Here is a 23,672-nt window from a genome sequence, read left to right as displayed (position 1 = left end):
TGAGTATATTCAAATATATTTATTTTTGATAATATGACATTATTCCCTTAATAATACTTCAACATATAAATGATTATAATTTATTTGGAATTAAAGGTGGTTTCTAAATGTTTGCTACCATGGATAATACACTTATATTTTATTTATTTATTTATTTTATTTATTTATTTATATTGAGAAAGGAGTCTCGCTCTGTCACTCAGGCTGGAGTATAGTGGCACGATCTCGGCTCACTGCAATCTCTGCCTCCCATGTTCAAGCCATTCTCCTGCCTCAGCCTCCCGAGTAGCTGGGATTACAGACACCCGCCACCACGCCTGGCTAATTTTTGTGTTTTTAGTAGAGACGGGGTTTCTCCATGTTGACCAGGCTGGTCTTAAACACCTGACCTCAAGTAATCTGCCCCCCTTGGCCTCCTAAAGTGCTGGGCTTACAGGCATGAGCCACTGCATCTGGTCAATACCCTTATATTTAAACCTTAGTTCATAGCTCTGCTTAGGTCATAATGGTGGATTGTGAAAGAGATAGAATTAGCACAGACTATGAACATCTTTAAGGCTCTAGACACATACTATGAAATTAGTTGCTAGAAAATCTGAGATAAATTATGTTGCCAGTACTAAATATAGTTGTGCCTGTCTTCTAGCAATGATTTTTTGTTTGTGTAATCTCTGCCAAATCATCAGGAGAGAAATTTTTCCAGTAGTTTGTTATTGTTCTCTCACCAAATTACCACCAATTTGAGACATAAAACAATACTCTTATTATCTTAGCGTTCTATGGATCAGAAGTTCAGGCACAGTATGGTTCAGCTGTTTCTCTGGTCCTGGTTTCGCAAGGCTGAAATCAAAGTGTGAGTACGGCTGTGTTACTTTTAGAGGATCTAGGAATGAATCCACTTCCAAGCTCGTTCAGGCTGTTGGAAAAATGTACTTCCATGCAGTTGTAGGACTGAAGTCCAAGATAACTTGCTGTATGTCGGCTGTGAAGCCATTCAAATGTTTTGGCTGGAGCGCCTTTCTCCATCTTCAAAGCTAGCAAAGGCAGGTTGAGTCCTTCTCATGCTTCTAATCTCCCCAAACTCCCCTTCTGTTTCATCTCTCCTCCCTCCTTCCGTGCCATTTCTGACTGACACTTCTGCCTTCTGCTGCTGCTTTTAAAAGCTCATAAAATAAAACTGAACCCAGGATAACAGTTTTTAGTTTTAGTTTAGTTTTCATTTATGTATGGTAGAAAAACATTTTTTGTAGTTTAATTGGTCATATATATCAGAAAAATGTTTTTTTGTAGTTTAATTGGTCATACATATTATTTCTATTTTTTTGTGAGTAGAAGGTTGTGTCATTTGCTACTTTTCATTGGAGGTAATAGCATTTTATTTTTATATATTTATATAAAATACATTACTTTTATATAAAATTTATATATACTGTGTATAATTTTTATGTTTTAAGGATATTGAATCATCTTGCTTTTATAATATGAAGTTTTGTGGTTAATATTTTAATGCTTCTTGGCTTTATTTCATGTTTATTATAAGGTTTAAATATGCGTTTTTAAATAGCTAATTTTCCAATAATATTTTGCAGACTGAAATATATATTGAAATATATTTTGATTTGCATCCTTTGTTCAATATCAGTATCTTGTAATATTTTTCAACTCTTTACAAGAGCTATTCTTTCCCATTGATCTGTTTATTTCCTTCCACAATAATATTGTTATATGCAAAGTACTGTCACATCTGGAATATAAAGTCAAGGAGCTTGTTCATCACTTTTGTTTTAAAATTCACTTTGACATTACTCTTGAATTTTAATTCTAGAATGTCCTCTTCTTAAGAAATCCATTGAAACTTTAGTAGAGGCTGCATTCATCATATAAGTGAATTTAGGATAAACTTTCTTCCTTAAAGTGTTTCTCCCTTTTAAATGATCATATTAAGACGACATAAATAAGTGACATTCACTGTCCTTCTCTATATGTGTGTGTGTATATGTGTGTGTGTATGTGTGTGTGTGTGTCTACCAATATACGGCCTGGTTATTTTGAAGAATTTTTCTCAGAGTCTTATCAGTGAAATTTCTTGGTTTAATATAGCCAATGCATATATTTATGTATTGGCTTACCATTTTTGTAGATTTTTAAATTTCAGAATAATTCCACTGATTGATTGATAAGCTATGTACACATGGATATTCTCCATAAAGGATATTATTTTGATTATTTTGACTCTTCTTTTTTAATGATTTGATATAATTATATGAATTCTTGATTTTCTGATGATAATGCCATTCTTTTGTGCTTATTGCAGAAATATTATCTTTCAGTGTGGTAAAAAAGTGAAATTTTTGCAGCTTTATTGATTATAAAATCATCTAGCATTATAAAGTTTTGTTAAATTACTGCACAGTTATGTTTCTATCATTGTCTTCTTGCGTTTTTAAATAATATTTGTTGTACTTTTCATTATTCTCATAAACTATGATGCTTTATAAATATATTTTTGTATTTTGTACTTCTTATGGATACAAAACTACTTCTTATTTAGTGCTTTTTGATATGTTTATTATTTTACATAAAATTAATAGTTGCTTATTTTCATCTGATTTGAATTTATTTGATAAAACTATACAATTCTCATTTTTTACATTTCTAAGAAATTTTATTTTAGTCTTCACTCATATAAGCCATGTAGATTTGCATTTAAGTTTACCTTATGACAGAGAAAAAATAAATGCTTGTGCTTATTACTATAATAGATGTTTGGTCATATTTCGTTTTGATATAATCTTTTATAGTTTTCATACTTTCTCATTTTACTTTTTCAAATTTTTAAAATTTTTGCTATGTTGACTTATTTTGTTTTATTTATTCAGTAATTTTAATGTTATCAGTGTTTACTAGTTATTTTATAAATACTTATTAAAATTTTCAAAACTACTTTTTAACATTTATTTTTTAACAATTTAGAATGAAAAATGAAATATTTGCCACATTTTTATTTTCCACCCACTCTCGTATACATGGGTTTTTGTAAGTGTAATATATATCTTAATACTCAGCTTATCTCTAATTCATTTATATTTAACATACCCTCACAATAATGAAATTGGCATTACCTTTTAGACTGATAACATTAATTTCAAAGTAGTTTTAGATTTAATTTTATTTAACTATTTTAAATGCTTACCACTTATTCAGAGAAAGTGATAATTTTTCATTCTTGTGTTACTGTTTGGACTAAACTGTCAGTTGACAGAGTTATTTTCCAATGTATTGTTCAGAAATACTCATGGTTAGCAAGGTTCCTGAGCCCTTGAGTATTTTGCAAATGTTTTTCTCTTTTCTTCAAATATCAAAACCATTTAGGTTATCATAAAATTTGAGAAACACTAACCTCTTGTCTCTCAAAATTCTATAGATGCTGTTAGCTTAGGCATATTTTACTGCAAATATAAAACCAAAAATAGCTTGATTTTTGTTCTTCTGTAGGCAATTTGGATAAGCGCAGAATTATTTTCATTAACCTTTTATGGAAAGTTTAAGAGTATTTTTCTTGGTGTCTCTTTTCATTAATTCTATCTAAAGTTTAATGAGCTCTCTTGCTCTTCATAGTTATACTTTTTTAAGCTACAGGAGAAATTAATTTGAATTACTTTATTCTTTGATTTTTGATTTTGTTCCAGTTTTTGCCCTTTCATAATCAGAAACATCTTTAATTCATAGTTGGCTTCTGTTTTCTGTCATCCTTATTCTTTCATAGGTGACAAGGTTTCTTTTTTTAGTGTCTTTCTAGTCCATATGGTACATACATTTCAGAGACCAACAGTTTATTAAAATCTTTAGTACAGTAAGATATTTCACTTGTTCTCACAGAATATCCTTTATAAAACCCATTTGTGATTTTTCTGATCTTTTATTTTGTTCTTGATTTATGTGTAATTCAAAGAGGTGATATTTATGTAGACCTGTGCTATTAGTCATATTAGCTATTTATATGTATATTATTTGATTTAAATTAAACTAAAAATTAAGTTTCTCTGTCACACTAAAGACAAGTTTTCCATGCTGAGTGACATCTTTGAGTTACAGCTCTCTGAGAATGATGATTTTGTCAGTTGGAGACTCTGACAAGACTCCACCTGGAGGAATCTATTTGAGTTTTGGACCCATTGCCTCCCCCATACTACTAATAATTCCACCTTTTTTGAAAACTATGTATAAGAAAACCAAAACAGATAATTCCATTAAAAAGTGGGCAAAGGACATGAACAGACATTGTTCAAAAGAAGACATACAAATGGCCAATATAAGCATACAAAAAATTTTCAACATCACTAATCATTAAGAGAATTGCAAATTAAAACCACATGAGATATCATCTTATACCAGTGAAAATGGCTATTGTTAAAAAGTCAAAAAAGAACAGATGTTGGCGAGGATGCAGAGAAAAGGACAAAAGGGAACGTTTATACACTGTTGATGGGAATGTAAATTAGTAAAACCTCTGTGGAAAACAGTATGGAAATTTCTCAAATAACTAAAAATAGAATGTGCATTCCATCCAGCAATCCCACTACTGGGTATTGACCCAAAGGAAAACAAATCATTATATCAAAAAGAGACCTGCACTTATATGTTTATCATGGCACTATTCACAACAGCAAAGATATGGAATCAACCTAAGTGTCCATCAATGGATGATTGGATAAAGAAGGTGTAGTATGTATATATACAATAAAATAGTATTCAGCCATTAAAAAGTATTTTGCAACAATATAAATGTAACTGAGGGCGATTATCTTTTTTTTTTTAATTTGAAAAAAGTGCTTTATTTATACATAGATGTGTTTCTTTTTTTATATATATATACTTTAAGTTCTAGGGTACATGTGCATGACATGCAGGTTTGTTACATATGTATATATGTGCCATGTTGGTGTGCTGCACCCATCAACTAGTCAGCACCCATCAACTCGTCATTTACATCAGTTATAATTCCCAATGCCATCCCTCCCCCCTCCCCCTCCCCATAATAGGCCCCGGTGTGTGATGTTCCTCTTCCCGAGTCCAAGTGATCTCATTGTTCAGTTCCCACCTATGAGTGAGAACATGCGGTGTTTGGTTTTCTGTTCTTGCCAAAGATTGCTGAGAATGATGGTTTCCAGCTGCATCCATGTCCCTACAAAGGACACAAACTCATCCTTTTTTATGGCTGCATAGTATTCCATGGTGTATATGTGCCACATTTTCTTAATCCAGTCTGTCACTGATGGACATTTGGGTTGATTCCAAGTCTTTGCTATTGTGAATAGTGCCGCAATAAACATACGTGTGCATGTGTCTTTATAGCAGCATGATTTATAATCCTTTGGGTATATACCCAGTAATGCGATGGCTAGGTCATATGGTATTTCTAGTTCTAGATCCTCAAGGAATTGGAAGGCCATTATCTTAAGTGAAATAACTCAGAAACAGTTAAGTCCATTACCACATGTCGTCACTTACATGAGGAAGCTAAATAATGTGTACACATGGACATAGAGTATAAATAATAGACACTGGAGACTTGGATGGGTGGAAGTGCGGGAGGAGGTTCAGGGATAAGAAATTGCTTAGTGGGTCCAAGGTACATTATTTGGGTGATGACTAAAAGCCCAGATGTCACTGCTACGCAATATATCCATGTGACAGAACTGCACTTGTACCCACTAAATATATACAAAGATTTTAAAAAGAAAAGAGACCATTACAATTACTACTGCATTCTTGTCAACACTGAATGTCTCACCCATAAGGCCTTATTAATATTTACCCTGATATATCTATATTGAGGTTGGTCAATTCAGATTGCATTATTACCAAGGAAGAAAGGGCCCCCAAACCTTCCCTAGCTGGGTGAAAATGGTATATTCAGGAACACAGCTGGCCTATCCTCAGCAGCAACTTGATCTCACATGACAAAGTAGCAGTGATTCCTTTATAGGAAATTATGACCCCTAATCTACTGTCTGAAGTAAAGCCAGTGGATCAATGGGAGCAAAAGTTGATCCCAGTGTCACTAAGTGAGAGAACATATTCCACGGGCACTGCCCCCGTCTATTTCTGGCAGACTCATGACACTACACCTTTGATCTTTACTTGTAACTATCAAAAATTCAAAATTCTTTCCTGACATCCCTGGACGGGATTATTTTTCCCCTAACAAGAATCCCAGGATAGCCTGATTCATAGTCTAACAACCTAGCAAAAGGGAGTGTCGGTAATTCAAAATTAATTTTAGGCCAGACACCTGAATTGTCCTGTTGAATTGACACGGTAGCAGATCATAAGTGTAATGACCACTTGGTTAAGTGCATTACTCTCCAAGTCAAAGAGAGGGAAACATTGGGTCTCTGTGAGTTTTGTAAAAATACGTTGTCATTTGGAACTAACCCCACTATGTGAAAGCTCTGAGTGTGCATAGAAGATGCTTGCAAGTGTGGAGTTCCCCTTAAAGGAATTAGAAACACCAATTTTGGGGTATTGGAGGAAAAGCAACTACCTTCGCCCCTGAGAAAGCAATCCATTAGGCCTCTGAGGTGTAGATCAGGGAGACACATTAATGATTTTTTTGCTTCAGATCTGTCCTGGATCCTTTCATACCAAGAAAAAATGTCCTGGTGATGACACAACAAAAACTGTTGCACACACTTTAAATTGTCTGCTGGGTCAACTATCCTAACTAGACATCTCCAACCACTGCTTTTTCTTCTAACCTTATCAAAAGGTCTATCACAAACAACATAATGATTCCAGCTTTTGCAACTCCCAAAGAAAAGTCTCCTCTTTCTCTCTGTAAGTTCACCATCCACATTCTCAGTCATTGCCTGGGGCAAATGAATAGCATCCAAATGATGGCAAAAACAAGCAAGATAGATGGAACTGCCTTCAGAGTCTTTTCAAAATCAGGAACTAGACTCTATCCACCAGTAGGGCTGGAGAACACATTAGAGGCAATATCAACTTGTGCCCCCACATTGATTGTTGGCGGTCCCATGAGCAGGACCTCAGCAATCATCATATCTTTTCTCCCCTGGGACAACATGTGCATATTGCTGGGATTATAGTTCTTGTGTAGAAGCTAGGAATTAACTTGCTTCCCTTCCAAAAACATTGTTATTTTCATCTTACAGGTGGTGATAAGAGACCAAGTCTTTACGGAAACACCACCAGTAACTGAGAGCTCAGAAGACTGAGGCATTCACTCTAAAATGAAGCTGCCCTGGATTTTCCAAGGTAGATTTCTTGAGGGATAACTGACACCTTACTTATTTGCTGTTTTTGGCAGTTATTACCACAATGTGAGTCATCAAATTAGAAAGAGTGGTAAAATATTTGTTTTGAATTTAGCTGAAGTAACCAATCAGACTATCTTGGACTATCTTGGAGCTGGAAGGAATTCAGCTTATCCTCAACTCATTGACTAGGGATGATAGGGATGCTGGAATTGTTATAGATTTCATCCTTATTGGCAAATGTGCAGCCTGGGCAATTGTTAATATATCCTATTGTACTTGAATTAATGATTCAGACCAAATGGAAATGTCTATTAAGAAACATAAGGAAGAAATTATCCAACTCTCCAAAGTAGACAGCAATAATTTATTTTTTTATCCATTACTTCAAGCATTTATCCTTTGTGTTATAAACAATCCTATTATACTCTTCTAGTTGTTTTTAAATGCAAAATTAAATGATTTTTTACTACAGTCAGTCTGTTGTGTTAGCAAATACTAGGTCTTGTCCATTCTTTCTGTTTCTTTTGTACTCATTAACCATCCCCACTTCCCCGCCACTACCCTTCCCAGACTCTGTCCTTCTCTCAATGTTTGTTCTTGGCACCTTTGCTGAAAATGGGTTCACTGTTGCATTTCTGCTCAGGATAGCTTTGACTATTCTGGATCTTTTGAGGTTCCATATAAATTTTAGCATTGTTTGTTCCATTTATGCGAATAATGTATTAGATATTTTGATAGGTATTGCATTGAATCTGTAGATTGCTTTGGGTAATATGGACATTTGAAAGATATTGATTCTTCAAATCCATGAACATGGAATATCTATACTTTTTGGTGTCCTCTTCAATTTCTTGTATCAGTGTTTTATGGTTTTCATTATAGAGATCTTTTAATTCTTTGGTTAAGTTTATTACTAGGAATTTTATTTTATCTGTTATCTACTGTAAATGGGAATGCTATCTTGATTTCTTTTTAAGATTTTTACTGTTGGCATATAGAAATGCTACTGATTATTTCTTATTGATTTTTCATTGTGCAACTTTACTGAATGTGTTTATCACATTCAGAATGGAGTTATTCTAGCAGTTTTTTTGTGGAGTCTTTAGGTTTTTCAAAATATAAGATTATATAATCTGCAAACAAAGATAATTTGATGTCTTTCTTTCCAATATGAACACCATTTATTTCTTCCTTTTACTGATGGCTCTAGCTAGGACTTCCAGCTTTACGTCAAGTAACAGTGTTGAAAATATGCATCATTGTTGTGTTCTAGATCTTAGAGAAAAGGCTTTCAGTTTTTACCCATTCAGTATGATACTAGCTGTGCGTCTGTCTTATATGGCCTTTTAACTGTTAAGGTATGTTCCTTCTATACCATTTGTGATGGTTCTTACTATTAAATGATTTTGAATTTTATAAAATGGTTTTTCAGCATCAATTGAAATAACAATATTGTTTTTGTCCTTCATTCTATTGGTATGATATATCACATTGATTAATTTGCATATGTTGAAACATGCTTGCATCCCTTGGATAAATCCCACTTGGTTATGATGAATAAACTTTTTAATGTGTTGTTAAATTAGGTTTGCTCATGTTTTGTTGAGGACTTTTGCATCAATAAATATACATCAGTGATACTGGCCTGTAGTTTTCTTTTCTTGATGTGTCCTAACTTGGTTTTGTATCAGGTTAATACTGGCCTCATAGAATGAGTTTAGAAGTATTCCCTTTATTTGACTTTTGGTCATATCATTCTAATATCTTGTGTCCACAAGGTCACAGTTCCTTCTCATCTCCTGGCTGTGTGAAACCTCTACCTCTGTTTTATAAAAATATTTGTCATGGCATTCATTGCTCTACAAAATAATCTGGGGTTATTTTCTCATCACAAAATTGTTAACTTAATCACATCTGCAGATACCCTTTCCTCAAAATACAGTAATATTTACAATTTGGAGGGAGTAAGATTTGATTTCTTTGGTGACCACTATTCAACCTACTTACAGAGGCATTTCATAGCTTTGTTTAAAGATTAACTCAGATGATTTAGGTGAAATACTTAGCAAACTCTGAAATCATCTAAATATATAGTGTATAATTTAAATTTTCTATCAGTTTCTGACATCCACTGTTCTCATGGCTAATGCTATCTTCATTGTATATAATTTCTCATATACAAGGTCCATGATAAATTAATAATTTTTACATTTGTATTAGGTTATTATGATAGTAATACATTTGCACCCACTCTTGTTAAGAACTTTTTGTCAGAAGTGATAAACATTTGTTAGATAACCATCTGTCTGGAGTTTGGTGCTCAAAGATATTTGGAAGATAAAATTGATCAAACTCAAGATCCTGTCTTCATAATATTACTTTCCTTGCATTAGCTAAGTAGCCATTATAACTCAATCTAAACAATGTTCCCACTACATCCACTATTGAATGTGACTTATATTAAATTAGGTTTCCAGTATTTTGTCCTGGGCATGGTTATCTCTGTCTCTAGTTTCTATTAAAGAGAGGAGGACATGACAGATAATTTCAAGTTCATTTTGCACTTAAATTGCTTCTCAGTTCATGTTTTCATTACTAAGAAAAAAATGATGCTTTTAATGCATTCCTGGATGCTGCTTTCTCCAAGGTTTTGTGAAACTTAACATTTATTTTTCATATTTGGGAATAAGGGTTTAGTCCCTGAACTTTCTTCTCAGTTAAAAGAAAAAAAAAGTCTGTGTTGAGACCTTGCCATCTTTACTGGTACAGTCCTGTGAAAATACATGTAAAATATTTTGCCACTTTCTTCAGAGGAATACTGTGCAAGGAAGAAGGTAGTGACTTAAATAGTTCACACGGTGTCTTGGAGATTAAAAGACAAAGAGAGTAATAGAAATAAAGGATATATATGTCAAACGCTTTACAATAAAATTCCAATTCTCCAACAATATTAAGATCTATTTATATGTAAGAAATTTGTTAGGCTAAACAGGTGAGGATTGATATACTGTTTGGTGTAACTCACTGTTTTATTTGAATCCTTTCTCTTGGATTAAAAGAAAAGTAATAACCCTAGTGTAGTGATTTCCCAAACATGTTCAGTCAGAACTAATTTAGATTTTTTAAAAATAATAATGATTCTTACACTTCACCTCATGAAATTTTGATGGAAAAGATAGGACCTGGAGAGTGGTACAGTGTAGGCAGGAAATTTGTGTTTCTGAAAACCTCAACAGGTCATCTCAATAAGTAGCCAAGCTTGGCAATGATGTGAATAAGGCAGTTCTAATCTTTCAGGTCTGTTGTTCTTTACTTCAGCTTTACAAGTACTTTAAGAAAATATTGATGTGGAAAAATGACTAATTTTTGGCTAATATTATTTATGAGGGGATCTCTTTAACTTGAAAATATTTTTTATTATATAGGTATGAAAACATACTCATATTGAATAGTAGATTAAGCCTAGCCAAGAAGCAAGGAAAACCTGCTCACAGTAGATCAGTTCTGAATATACATCTTCCATAGGTCACGGAATTATGAATATGCAAAAATCAATCTAAATGCTCTTACATTGACCAGTTCAAGCTAGTATTTTCTCTCAGCTATGTGATTTCTATGATCATGATGATTTTTCAGGAGTATATGTTGTGGCCTGTTATGATGGATTTAAACCCTAATAAGCCTCAAACTCAGAATAAATCTGCTACCAATATGTGCATTAGGGCAATACATTGAAAGACTGGGGACAGGATGAGAATAGCTGAGAAACATTTCTCTGAGAGTTTCAAGGTCCTCATTAAGTGTATACAGATGTTTTCCAAAGGCTGTTGGCAAAGTAGCAGGTGAATAGAAATCATCTGAAGGGCAGAAGACTAGGAAGCAAACTGACTGACCAAAAATGTGTCAGTCAGTCTCTAAAGCAGAGAGAACTCTTCCATGGTTTGCAGAGCTGGAAGATCAGCTATGTAAAGATATCCTGACTCTCACTTGAGAGTAGACTTTTTTCTTACATTGACTAGTTCAAGCTAGTGTTTTCTTTCAGCTATGTGATTGCTATGATCATTATGATTTTCAGGAGTGTATGTTGTGGCCTGTTATGATGGATATAAACCCTAATAAATCTCACACTCAGAATAAGTCTGCTATCAATGTGTGCAGACCAACTTTCACTTGACAGTCAGGATATCTTGAGTAGGCCAATCTCAAGCCCCGCTAGAGGAAAAGTCTACCACACCCATAAAAGTTTGGAGGACAGTGTTTCAATAATGCAAGGAAAGCTACAATGAGGCCTAGCCTCAAATCTCAGATTAGATTCACTCAACTTCTTAAATTGACTGTGTAACAGAAGAATGGGTAAATATCAGTGGTAAATAATATTTTCTTTTCTCTCTACTGTTCTTGTACAGACACTATCTATACAAGCAAAATTTATAAGCATTATCACATATGTACAAATGCAACAGCATATGAGCATTAGGCAAGAGAAAATAAGCCCTGACATAGCCGAAAAGTTAAAATCATCAAGCAAGGCATTTAAAATAACTATAATTGATATGTTAATATGGAAAAGTATTTTTGAAACATTGGCATAGAGCAATTTCTGGAACATCAAATGTGTTTGGGAAGACAGAGTGATACAGAGGACAAACACACACATTCTAGTGCCAACAGACTGGGTCTGAATCTAGGCTCCAGTACCCACTGTCTACATCAAATTACTTACATATTTAGAGTTCCAAAATTTCTTCACTGGTCAAACGGGGATAATAAGGAAAAGCATGGCATGCCAAGATAGAGTCTCTGGAGCAGGAACATCTGGATTTGGATCCCAGTTTCTCTGCACATTGCTTGTGTGACCTGGGTCAGGATATTAAATCTATTCGTGCCTCATGAATAATCCTAGTACCTATCTTACAAGACTGTTGTGTTAATTTTTTTAACATATGCAAATCGTTCAAATAAGTTTGTAGAAAAATAAATTTTCAGTAATAATGGCTATTATGAAAATAGCTTTCCTGGCTGTTATAATGATTAAACGAAACTTTATGAAATGTTTGAACAATGCCCAACTTGGTTTGAACTCCATAGATGCCTTTGCTCCTTCCCTCTTTCTCTTAACAGGCATCTGTTTTTCTTTCCTTTCTAAGATAAGTTTTGATCCACTTTAGAGTTTCTAAAGGTTAAGTATTTCAAGTAATTATTCTATTGGGTAATGCCTCATTTCCAAGGAATTTGGAGAAAGGAAATAGATATAAGAGTCAGCTCAAGGTGAAACTGAGGGTGTGAAAATAAAATTAAGCAGAAACTATTAGAAGAATTTATAGCGATGTATCCCGTAAGTTGCTATAAATCGATAAATAATTTTCTGAGTTTCCTAGAAGCCAAAGCAAAGAGATGAGCAAGTTTAGTTACAAGCCTTCACTATTTTTGATATTTTAAAAACTATACGGATAAAGTTACATTTTTCTAGTGCTGAGACTTAAAAAACGTCTTCCAAATGTCTTCCTAACAAAAAAGACAGTCCTGTCTTAAACACAATAGCATGCTGTTCAAGGCAAGGCAATCAGTAGCACGGTCATAACATTCAGTAAAATAAATCCTACACAAGTCTTCTTGGTGGTTTATGAAAACTAAAACAACTGATTAAATAGCTAAACAAACATTGTATATCTAGTAAAATAGATGGACATCCTCACCGGTAATCACTTCAACCACTCAGTGTCTGAGGTTCTATTTTGTGCTAAAGCCTGGAATGCAGGTAAACTCTGCTGTCATCTGAGAACAAAAACATATTGTGAGTGAAGAAAACAGTGACATTCTCATATAAACCTAATATAAGCTGATACCTGATGAGATAATCATGCTACCTCTACACTAGCCCTCAAGCATTAATTGAGATATTTTTCAGAAATTGTTTGAGTCTATTCTAACACAAGAGATAAAACGACCATAATATATTTACCTATAGACCAATCTCAATGATCTTGTCTAGAAAAATATTAAAGTAAATGTTACTAATTACTAAATCACCATTTAAAAATCTCGGTAAAGCACAGCACCAATATTTACTGTTTATTAGTTTGGATTCTGGTATCATACTTTCATGTAGATTAATTACAAATGATCTCAGTAAAAAGTAATTGGAAATAGACTGGTTAGATATTTTCATTGCATGCACAAAATAATCATTTTAGTATTAGTATAGTTCTCTTGAACCATTTTTCTGACAATATTTTGTAGTGACAACAAAATCATGTCATCAGTATGAAGAAAAACACCAAATATTCTTTCCTCAAAGCAAAAGAACAAGAACCCAAATCTTTCAGGAGCAGTTGTGAGTCATTAACATACAAGTTTAAGAGAAATGGGTTATGACATACCTTTGTTTTATACCACTGGAAATTGTTAACTTGTCTTCAGATGACCATTTCTATAGACTTTGATCTTCTCAGCATATCAAGATGTGGGCTCAGTTTGAGCAAGGATAATCGGGGGAATATATCTTTTATAGTATTTCTATTTCAGTTGGACACAGTAAAATTAAAAAATGCTTAACAGCACACTTAATATTGTCATGGAAACTTATAATTTTGAAAGATCAGAAGGTTCATAAATTAGTAAGGGAGGTTCTTATAAATTGATAGTAAAAACAGTAATAAGAGTAATATTAATATAATAAGAATACATTTTAATATTCAATATTTATTATAAGGTCTTTCAATATATCCCAGAAATAATGTTACCAAATTCAGACTCTTTTACTCTATACACAAGCTGTTCATTTTAACACATAATTTAATTTAATTTCCATTCTGAGTAAATAAAATTCTTAACCAGGAAATATTACAATCATTAATCTTAGCATAATTAAAAAATGATTTCCTTTAAAAGCTACAGTGTGGATAGATAACATATAATTTGAAATTAATTTTTAAAGGAGCATAACAGATAGATCAAATCACAGTGGGTTTAATATGGATGGAATATTGATAGTAAGATGTTAGATGTACACTCATTTGCAATCCCAAATGCATATCACAGGTTATCTGTAAGCAAAACTTAGCTTTAATTAGTCATTGAAAATGGTGAGGAAATAGGAAAATGGGGCTATTTCTTTATACTTTACTCTTTTGATCGTTTCCAAGAGGACAGCAACCAAAGATTCCATTCTTTTATTTGCAGGCAGGCATCTGACACCTTTAACAACAAAGGAAAGAACAAATATAGGAAGAACATAATAATCTCATGTATGGATAAATGGTGAAAAGCAATCAATGGTAAATAGGAATTTCTGGCTATATCTCTGCAGAATATTATTAGACTGACCGTATTACTATTTCATAGTTACATTTAGTTATATTAGATTTGGCTGCCTACATTGTTTTTATTAATCAGGGTACCTAAATAAACTGCATATCAATTGTGTTGTTTGGTCATAGCTTGTGTATTAACCTAGCCCTATGCTGGTTAGAAAGATCTATTTGTGTTTTTAGGATTATTAGTTGTAGTAATATTGTTCTTATTAATAATGATTATTATTATACTATATATTGCTAAATTTCTTAACATAAGCCTGTTACAATATCACTTACTTTTCTTATTTGTTTTTAATTTAACTAGTATTCATCAAAATACTACTGTGATGAGAAACAAGGTATAAAAACACTGAAGCCTTCTAGAAGAAAACAATCTATTTCTGTAGACATGATCTAAACCTTGGAACAATTGTAAAATCTGTCCTGTGTCAATACTTAATGAATTGCTCAACGAATTCTACAGGTAGTAATAGCCAATAAACATTTGAAGTGGAGAGATCAATGAAGAATGGAGCAGTAAAAGAAAGCCTAATGAAGGAGGTGAGACTGAGTGTTGAGTTATGGTTGGCACTTGGAGAGGTCAAAGGGCAAGGGCAAAGTGTCTTAGGAAGGGCAAAATATTGGAGTCAAGACTGTGTGACAATACAAACTGAAGAAACGTGTGTAGCTGGAACAGACAGTGTCTATCAATGGGGCAGCAGAAGAGAAGTTTGCATGGATAGGAAGGAGCCAGACTGGGGGACTAAGGAGGTTCAACAATGAGATGGAAGTTGGGTTATCATTCTAGTGACAAAGGGCTAATAATGATAAGAAAAATGGTGTTATTTTCAGTTAATCTTCAGTCATTCCACTCCTTAGTCCCTTAAAATTGTCTATCAGAACTTTCTAGAAGAGATTACAGTGCTGCTCAGATGTTACCCATCAGGGTAGATGAATGGGGCTTAGGGAGGCTCAGAAGGTCCACTCTCAGAGCCTAACTAACCTAGCCCATAGAGTTGTTCAAATACTAGCATTTTCTTTTTTTAAAATTTTATTATTATTTTTATTTTTTTTTTGAGATGGAGTTTTGCTCTTTTTGCCCAGGCTGGAGTGCAATGACGCGATCTCAGCTCACTGCAAGCTCCGCCTCCTGGGTTCAAGCGATTCTCCTGCCTCAGCCCCATGAGTAGCTGGGATTACAAGCATGCGTCATCACGCCCACCTAATTTTGTATTTTTAGTAGAGACAGGGTTTCTCCATGTTGGCCAGGCTAGTCTTGAACTCCCTACCTCAGGTGCTTGTTTTCTTATTTCTAGTTTATAATTTATCTGTAATTTAATATCTCAAACTCTTATGAGATAGCACTGTACACACAAAATAGTACCTAACAACCATCATTAGATGTATATTCTTTTATGTGTATTTGATAATAATCTTACCAATAAGGTAGTATCAATCACTTTTATCTACACTCTATAAAAATGATGGTTTTAAACATATTTCCTTTGGCCCTCTCAGGGAATTTTTATTACACAGACTATATAACTTATCATAATTTAGCCAGAACATTAAAAGAGATGAAAATACATGGTTTGACACATTGCTTCTATATTTATTACCTAGCCTCATTTTATAGATAACATCTAAATATTTGTTTATCCTGTTCATTTTTCCAGCCTATTCACTTATTCTTTCAGTGAGATACAGGCTTTATATCCATAATAAGAAAAAAATACTTTAATTTGTAGATGAATGTTACATTGTATAATGACTCAATTACTTGCTGAGCATATGTTTTCTTTAAATGTTACTATATCATTTTAACAAATATACTGTGTTAATGTATGAAGAAATGCACAAATCATCAAAACACCCTACAATGACTTCATAATATGTCTGTGAAATGCTGTTTATCCATTTCGATGCTTTATTTATATGAAGCAGCAGTGACATTTGCCAACCAGCTGTAGTAATAACAGGTGTGCGTGCCCCCTGGCTATCCTACAGATACATTCCTGCTAAGTGGTAGTCTAATCACCCAAGCTCCGTGGAAGACTAAATTTAAATCAGATGTTAATTGCCTCCAGAGTTCAGCTGATCTTTGCATTCAATTATCTCCCCCAAAGTCAAATGGAAAAAAATACTTTCACTCAGGAAATTGTATATGAAATTCACAAATGCTTCAGAAAAATAAGTTTACAAACTATGTACTTTTATAAAGAGAGAAAATTCTTTCTCACTTTCAATTTTAATATTGATTCAATATCTTTTCTGATGTTAGCTTCACAAAATGATTTCTATAATATCTAAAAAATATCTCATTTATAACTATTTGCCATTGCAAGCTCGTTTAAGTAAAGGACTGAATCTTTTCAAGCCTGTATATTTACCACTGTCTAGCAGAGTCTGTACCCCATAGAAGATCCTCCACACATCTATGCCAACCTACCTCAGAAACTTACTATACACATGCACTTCAGCAAGTTATTTCTTTTCTGTTTTCTTTCTTTCTTCAATGAACTTATTATCTAACTTTCCCAACTCCTCTTCCTCAGTCTTCCCCTTAAATATCCATATTCCACCATGGACAATTAATGGGACTACCCTGTTCTCTCCTTAATCCCTCTGTTCCTGAGCCAATTTATCTAATGTCACCTCTTTGTAGGTGACTTCTCACTCTACCTCTGCTGCCCTGACCTCTCCCAAGTTTCAAACTCAACTTTCCTACTCCACGTTGGCTACACTGGATTATCTTTATGGCAATCTCTAACTCTATCCACCATCACACTGCCCATCAGTGTGTCTGCTTTTGATATTTTAAATATACCTTATCTTTGGGCCAGGTGTAGTGACTTGCACTGGAAGCTGAAGTAGAAGGATTACTTGAATCTGGAGGTTTGAGACCAGCCTGGGCAACATAGCAAGATCCAATCTCTACAAAAAAAAAATTAAAAATTAGCTAGATATGGTGGCACACACCTATAGTCCCAGCTACTCAAGAGGCTAAGGTGGGAGGATCTCTTGAGAGCAGGAGTTGGAGGCTGCATTGAGCTATGATTGTACCACTGTACCCTCTAGTCTGGGCAACAGAATGAGACCTTGTCTCTAAAAAAATTTTAAAAATTAGAAAAAAAAATCAACAAAAGTCCATATCTTATCTTTCGCTAGTATGTTTTTGTTTTGTTTTTTTTTTTTTTTTTTTTTTGAGACGGAGTCTCGCTCTGTCGCCCAGGCTGGATTGCAGTGGCCCGATCTCGGCTCACTGCAAGCTCCGCCTCCCGGGTTCACGCCATTCTCCTGCCTCAGCCTCCGGAGTAGCTGGGACTACAGGCGCCCGCCACCTCGCCCGGCTAGTTTTTTGTATCTTTTAGTAGAGACGGGGTTTCATCGTGTTAGCCAGGATGGTCTCGATCGCCTGACCTCGTGATCCGCCCGTCTCGGCCTCCCAAAGTGCTGGGATTACAGGCTTGAGCCACCGCGCCCGGCCTCGCTAGTATGTTAACGGACATATGAACTCAAAACTTTCAGAATAAGCTTGATCTTCTCATCAATTTTCCTATTCTTTCTTAGCCCTCAAATGATCCACCTTTATTTAAATGATTTCAGTTTTCTAATTCTTTTTCCGATAAAATTTTCAACATAATAATCTTTATATATCTGTTACTATGTGATGAATTATTATTCTATATTAAATTACACTTCCAAACATCACAGTGGGAATATGCTAACCAAGAACTGTTGACAAGTCTACGTATACTCTAATCATATGGCTTCTTATTTTTCTATATTTGCTCCCTTGTTTTATATAAACTAACAATGTCAAAAACTGTTCTTTAATTGTGCTGATTAATTTATACTTTTTATTAGAAACAAAGAGTGAAAATTGCTTTTTTGGCCAGTGCTATTAGTTATTTTTAAAAAGGACATTGCATAAAAAGCCATTAAATTTCTGGACACACACACACACAAAATCATACTGTTACAAATGTCTATTCTAACGCCAGACCAAATTAAAAGCCAGGAGTTGCATATGTCCGAAAAAGAAAAATCTATCAACCCACTTGTGAAGATGAAATCAATTGCTATAGGGTAGAAATGGTACTAAATACTTGATACCATACAGCCGGTCCCAGTTTTCACATGCTACACAATTCTTTGTGAAAGAAAAGAAATTACGATTAGTTAAAACCCATTCAATTACCAGAAACCTATTTCATACTCTCGTTTTCTATCATGAAATACATGTCTATAAACCCATCTTTTTATTTTATTATCATTACTACTTTTTAAATTTAGACCCACACTGAGTAAAAGTGCTCAGATGTAATTGAAGACTAGAAATATCATGTTTTTTTTCCTTTAAATTTCTGTAACATAAAACAGGCAAACCAATTTTAACTAGATTTAAAAAAATAAAAAGTTGCTGTCTGCCTAGTTTAATCCCAGCAAATTTTATATCAGAACAATAAATCGCTGAAAATGCAGGCTTCCAATGGAACCTTGTTAAATATTTAATCATAGGCTCTAGGCCCATAACCATAAGCTCTATTCCTTATTCTTATTTATTTCAACAGTAACTTTTATTCTTTTTATGGAAGAGATCAAATGATGAAGAATAATCACTCATGTGAGTATATGTGTGCTTACCAATACTGCCATGGCAGTATTGCTGCATATAGATTTAGTTGTGTAAGGATAAAATTATAATGACTACTTCTGCCACAAAAAGGGAAGAAAATCTCTCCCGTCTATATTTGCTCATCTTGAGAGATCAGAATAAAGACACATATTTTGTGGATTGTTTTAGATTTATATTTAAAAAATAACAATAATATTTTAACTCCCAGAAGGTATTAATTAAATGCCCAAAATATATACAGCACTAATACAGAAATAGTGAACACATTAAAGTTAATTTGCATTCATCCTTTAGATATTTGCTTAAATGTTACTTCCTTAAGGAAGCCTCCCTTAACCCTCCAGAATAGGATTATTATTCTGATAGGTATTTTGTGGAGATCTTTATTTTTGTTGTGTGGTGAATCTTAATGATGAAAAGCTGTCAAATTAGATTCTATTCCCCATAATAGCAAAAACTGTGCCTATTCTGTTCATTTCTACATCCCAGTGGCTAATCTTGCCTTCACATATCAAGCATTCAATAAATAGAGGATCAAGAACTGCATTTACAAAGGGAAACTTAAAAATTTTGTGTGAATAGATGAAAAACTAGAATCATGACGAAATAAAAAGAGGCTTCTGAACCCCCAACATTTCTAGGAAAAAGAAGAAGTCAAGAACACTACTCAGCTACAAAACAGGTCATTTCCTGTGATATAGGAAAGATGCCTTGGCATAATTAAAAGTTCAGTGGACAGAGTTAAAAGTAGCAGAGAAGGGAGTAGGAAAGGACTGTAATCAAGGAACCACTGAGAGGTGGTCCTATCACATTTTAGAATTACTAATAGCAAGTGACTGCTATGTGCCTCCCATTTCCCTTCTGTGAGAGATAATTTTATGTGTTAACTTGATTGGGCCAGATAGCTGGTTAAACATTATTTCTGGGTGTGTCTGTGAGAGATTTTCCAGAAGACATTAGCATTTGAATTGGTGGTAAAACAGATGGTCCTCTCCAATGCCAGTGGGCATCATCCACTGGGTTGAGGGGCTGAATAGAACAAAGAGGCAAAGAAAGGTTGAATTAATACTGCCCCACTGCTTGATCTTCTCCTGCCCTCGGCATTACAAGTTCTTAAGTCTTCAGACGGGGACTAGATCTATACTCTCAGGTATCCATTGCTCAGCTTTCCTGGGCCTCCAGCTTGCAAGCTTCAGAGAGCAGGTCCTGAAACTTCTCAGCCTCTGTGATTATGTAAGCCAATATCTTATAATAAGAGACAGAGAGATTCAGAGAGAGAAAATAAAGAACATTTCTATTCTTCGTATTTCCTTTTGATTCTATTTTGTTCTGGAGAAACTCGACTAATGTGCCCTCTTTGTTCTTTGTAAATAGAAGTGTCTGCTGTGCTATCCTATCCCTGAAAAGTGTTGTAAACTGGGTGATCGTGAGGCAGATAAACGGTCTCCTTATACTATAGACTATAGGTCTTTAAATCAAAAGAAATTGTACTGATGAACCAAACCCAAGGCACTTTGTTTACACCTAGACATGATTTACATGACAAGACCCTGAATCATGAGCCTGATGTTATAATGGGATCAAATTTTGACAGAGGTCTTTGGAGGAGTGAGTGCATGTTGCATAGCAGAATAATAAAAATAATTTATGGCCAAAAATCAGTCTGTGGAAAGTTTAAAATATGTTTGCAAATTCTTAGGTAATCTTGCCATTGAGAGGTAGGGGTCAGTGTCTCCTTCTCTGGACTATGGGTGGACTTGTGACTACTTAAACAACAGAATATGATAAAAGTGATGGATGTCACTGCAGAGACTAAATCATATAATGCCACTCAGCCTCTGCTTTGCTGCAACATTCACAACAATATAATTTAAGATCTCCAACTATCCTGAAGCTCCACGCTGCAAGATAACTCAAGCTGTGTGAAAAAGCCAAGTTAACTATGCCTGTCTATCATTCTAGCTAAGTCCATCCTTCAAATTATCTATTTGCAGTCATATAAGTAATTATCAGTATTTCTCAAAGTTTAGTGGATGGAACTTCAAGAGTCACTGCAATTCTTCTAAAAGATCTGTGAATCACAATTGTTTCTTAATACTAACACACTCTACACCCTTTTCACTGTGTTGACATTTGAAGTGGTGTGAAATTAGTGATAGGTAAAACCACTGGTGCCTTAGCATGAATCAATACAGAGGCATCACACTGAAATATTAATCTTAAAATTCTTCACTCCCATGTACTTGCAGGAAAAAAAAGTCATTGTCATATCTTCATACATATTCTTGACGGTGCAGAAAAAATAATTGTATGAAATAACTCCTTAGTACTCATTTTTCTAACATTTTATGTAGCATGATGAATACTATACATAAACTGTTTTTCGGCTGTTCTTGGCTGAATTGTGTTCCTCCAAGATTTAGATATTGAAGCCCCTAACCCTCAATACTTCAGAAAGTGACAGTATTTAGAGAGAAGGCCTTTGAAGAGGTGCTTGAGTAAAAACGGGGTCTTTAGGGTGGGCTTTAATCCAATATATAGGTATTCTTTTTTTTTTTTTTTTTTTTTGAGACAGAATCTCACTTATAGCTCAGGCTGGAGTGCACTGGTGCCATCTCGGCTCACTACAGCCTCCACCTCCTGATTTCAAGCAATTCTCCTGCCTCAGACTCCCGAGTAGCTGGGATTTCAGGCATCTGCTACCATGCCCGGCTAATTTTTGTATTTTTAGTAGAGATGGGGTTTCAATATGTTGGCCAGGCTGGTCTCAAACTCCTGACCTCAGGTGATCCACCCATCTTGGCCTCCCAAAGTTCTGAGATTACAGGCATGAGCTACCGCGCCCAGCCTAATATGTAGGTGTTCTTATAAGAGATCAGCCCAGAGAGAGAGAGAGAGGTACGCATGCATGGAAGAAACTGCTTGAGCATACAGTGAGAAGGTGACTATCCACAAGCCAAAGAAAGAGGTCTCACAGGAATCCAAATCTTCTGGCACCTTGCCCTTTGACTTCTGGACTTCAGAACTGTGAAGAAAGTAGATTAACCTACACAGTTGGTGATTTTTTTTTTTTTTTAATGAGAGCCTTAGCAAACTATTAAAGCTGCATACTAAGTATGACACTTGTCTCAAGGAAAAACACTTGTGCAACTGAATTGTGGGCTGGACTATGTACTTCTTTCACGGAACACCATTTTGATATGAAAGAATGAACCCCAAATCTATGGTTATTCAGCATTAGGTGTATCAGAAGATACTTGCTTGAAAAAGAAAAGTATTATTTTAAGGAAAATAATTGACAGCATTGATTGTCAATGGTAAATTTTAAGTTTTATCTGCTATGAGTGTGACAGCTTCCCAAGGCACTTCTGATGAAATAGGTGATAATTTTAATAAATGGTATTTTTTGATATTTTACAATGAAATATATCAGCATTTGGAAGACCTGCATAGCTTAGTGAAACAACATATTCAAATGACATGTGCATGGCATTACAAAAATGATTTATGGGTAAAAGGCCCATTCAAGATTCATTCAAGTGTAAGACCGATTAATGGATTTTAATGTAGCAGAGTCCAAAAAAATCAGTAACACAGTTTCAGATATCGTACTGCAACCGAACTTTCAGAAAATGCCTTCTGTCAAGTTTTGGTATCATATAAAAGGAAAATGTTCACAAATATCTGAAGAGCTATTAAAATATTCCTTTCTTTTCTAACTTTAAATCTATGGGTGGTCACATTTTCTTCATATACTTTAATTAAAACAATACACTGCAACATTGGATGCAGAAGCACACATGAGAACCTGGCTGTTTCCTATTATGTCACATAGTAAAGCGTTTTACCCAAATGGAAAACAAGGCCACCCCTCTCACAGTGTTTTGTTGGTCAGGAAAATAAAGATTTGTATTAACACAGTTATATGCAACACCAGTTGGAGAGCTTATCATTTCTATTTTAATTAAATTTAAAAATAAGTACTTTAAACGTTTTTTATTTTAATTTCGAGTATTGTGAATATTGATGATTATAATCCACATACTCAAAGACGCTTTGGGCATCTTTAATAATTTTTAAACATGTAAAAGTATTTTGAGTGCAAATTTTGAGGACTTCTGTTCCAGTTGTTCTAGACGGCAGCTGTCTGAGTCATCTCCGGTCCTTCGAGTGTTCTCAGATGAGGCCGCAGACATCACAGAGCAGCTACAAACCATTTCTGTGGTGCTTTTTCTGAATTCCTGACCCACAGAATCTATGGCCATAAGCAATGGTGGTTGTTTCCTGGCACTTAATGTGGGAGGTTTATTCTAACAAGGATAGAGAACTGAAACGGTAGCTTTGCATCTCTTGGCTTTTCTACCTAACCCAAACCCAAAAGTTTTTCTACATTCCTTGTGTGACTGTCATGCGTCCAGTTACAATAGTTGGAAACCTGAGAGTTCCCTAGATTTC

General features: G+C 34.5%; 1 long non-coding RNA gene across 1 annotated transcript in view; it reads left to right on the top strand.

Annotated features, from left to right (window-relative positions):
• Nucleotides 1-410: 410 nt before the first annotated feature.
• Nucleotides 411-23,672, top strand: part of LOC103883166 — a 40,661-nt gene continuing 17,399 nt past the window's right edge. Inside the window, exons 1-4 of the long non-coding RNA XR_645302.4 lie at nucleotides 411-853; nucleotides 7,179-7,281; nucleotides 14,466-14,560; nucleotides 14,904-15,139. This is a non-coding gene — a long non-coding RNA (uncharacterized LOC103883166). The remainder of the gene's footprint in view (nucleotides 854-7,178; nucleotides 7,282-14,465; nucleotides 14,561-14,903; nucleotides 15,140-23,672) is intronic.

The sequence above is a fragment of the Papio anubis genome, chromosome 4 (assembly GCF_008728515.1).
Source record: "Papio anubis isolate 15944 chromosome 4, Panubis1.0, whole genome shotgun sequence".
In the NCBI taxonomy this organism is placed as follows: domain Eukaryota; kingdom Metazoa; phylum Chordata; class Mammalia; order Primates; family Cercopithecidae; genus Papio; species Papio anubis.
This window is presented reverse-complemented; position numbering and strand designations above follow the sequence as displayed.